This window comes from Adiantum capillus-veneris, chromosome 14, assembly GCF_014529385.1.
Source record: "Adiantum capillus-veneris isolate H3 chromosome 14, ASM1452938v2, whole genome shotgun sequence".
Taxonomy (NCBI): domain Eukaryota; kingdom Viridiplantae; phylum Streptophyta; class Polypodiopsida; order Polypodiales; family Pteridaceae; genus Adiantum; species Adiantum capillus-veneris.
The window spans coordinates 140,611,979-140,613,865 of NC_140944.1; the positions used below are offsets into that span (position 1 = coordinate 140,611,979).

The window sequence follows — 1,887 nt, forward strand, 5'->3', positions numbered from 1 at the left end:
ATGATTACCCACCTTGCTATAATTGCAAGCACCTCTCTACCTTCTAGGTGCTGTAATATCCAAGGAGTAATCATACAAAAATGTTGTCACACTAAACAATTTCTATCACAAATGAGTGCTCGCCTTTCTAGCTATCATTACTGAATTTTTTGTTATATGTGGAAGGCATTAGGTCCTCATAATTGATGTTGTACAGAGTTCCAAAGGTTGGCAGAAGGTACTCCTATCGTGAGTACTAAATGTATCAACACGTCCCCAACTGCATGCACATCATCGCCACCTCGCAAAAGATCAAAGCAAGAGCTTCATAGGCCTCACAAGACTGCTGCACGTGCATTGTTTCATTTTAACGACTCAGTAACTCTAGACGTGAGCCTTCATTTTTGCAAGAGTGTGTTTGTTTGAGAGCCATTTTATCGACTCGTAGAGGTGTTTGCTTATATTGCTATCTTTTGGATTATGTAGGCAAGCAAGCTATGGTGGAGCCCATTAATGTCAAGAAGGAAGCATATCTTGAAAAAATTGTCCTGCCTCATGCATCGAACGAGGCAAGAGCTCTTCATATTGAGCCTTTGCCTATTGAGCCTCCGCTGCCACTGCAAGCAACAATTGTCTCAAACCGTATTGAGGAGGTACCTCTTAACGTTTTCTAATGATCCAAGTCTGATTGAAGTTGAGCCTTCTGTTCAAGCTTCTGGCCTATACAAAGTGGGTGAATCATCTCAACTAGATAGCAAGCCTATTGATCTTAACATTGTTCCATTTACTCAAAGTCTTCTCCCACAATTCTTGATTGCTGATATCTCTGACTTAAGCCCACGATTATGTATTGAGGGCAAGATATTGAATCTGTATGGGACCTACAAAGCTAGCCTTGACCAATTTAAATACATAGTTATCTTAGTCCTCTCGTGCAGGTTGTTGGCACACTTCAGTTCATCAACTTCAACAGTGTGCTGCTAGAGAAGCATTGTTCGAATTGTAAATCCACAAAAGTGTATAGAATTAGGCAAGCACCTTATTGTGGATCTTGCAATAACAACACCACAATAATCACGACACCAAAGTTGGAAGCACATATTGCAACAAAAGACAAAAAGCTTCTTGACGTGCAATTCATTAGTGCAGCAATGGATTTAGTCCTTGCATTCGATAGAACCTTCAACCAAATTTACATTGAGTCCGTTTCTGAGGCAAGAGATACCTTGGCAACAACCTCACGCTTTGGCCGCTTCAAAATCAATACGAGTGGCCATGTGGTTGCGTAGCATAGCTAAACCTTTGTGTTATGAATCTTCACATATCATTATTAGTTGCCCTTGAATTTGCTTGCTTGTTCTAACTACATCCTCAAATGAAAGCAATGCTTCCATCCTCTACTTTGTAACGTGCTTTTGCACACTTTTGGTCGTGCTCCTAAGTATTCTTCACTTCCTCCCAACATTGAGAACTCTAAATATTTCTCTATTTCTCCTCTCTCTCTCTCTCTCTCTCTCTCTCTCTCTCTCCATCTACAAACAAATACAAATAGGCACATACAAATACACAAAACGTTCTCTCTCTCTCTCTCTCTCTCTCTCTCTCTCTCTCTCTCTCTCTCAATTCCTCTTTCTGTCTATCAATTACATGCAAAACAACAAACATTACTCTCTTCCTCTCTATACACCATTCTTTGTTTGTGTCGTTCAATATTGTCACCTATAGTTTCACTAAGAATTCGACTAGTTTGTTCCTCTCCCTTCCTCTCTCTCTCTCTCTCTCTCTCTCTCTCACACACACACACACACACACACACACACACACACACACACACACACACAAAGACAAATACCCAAATTCATATGTGCATACATATCTGTACAAACACATACACACACAAAAAGAAAC

At 40.3% G+C, this 1,887-nt stretch overlaps 1 pseudogene; it reads left to right on the forward strand.

The window, feature by feature from the left end:
- LOC147443253 (uncharacterized) lies at nt 1-1,268 on the forward strand (annotated as a pseudogene).
- The last annotated feature ends 619 nt before the right edge of the window (nt 1,269-1,887 follow it).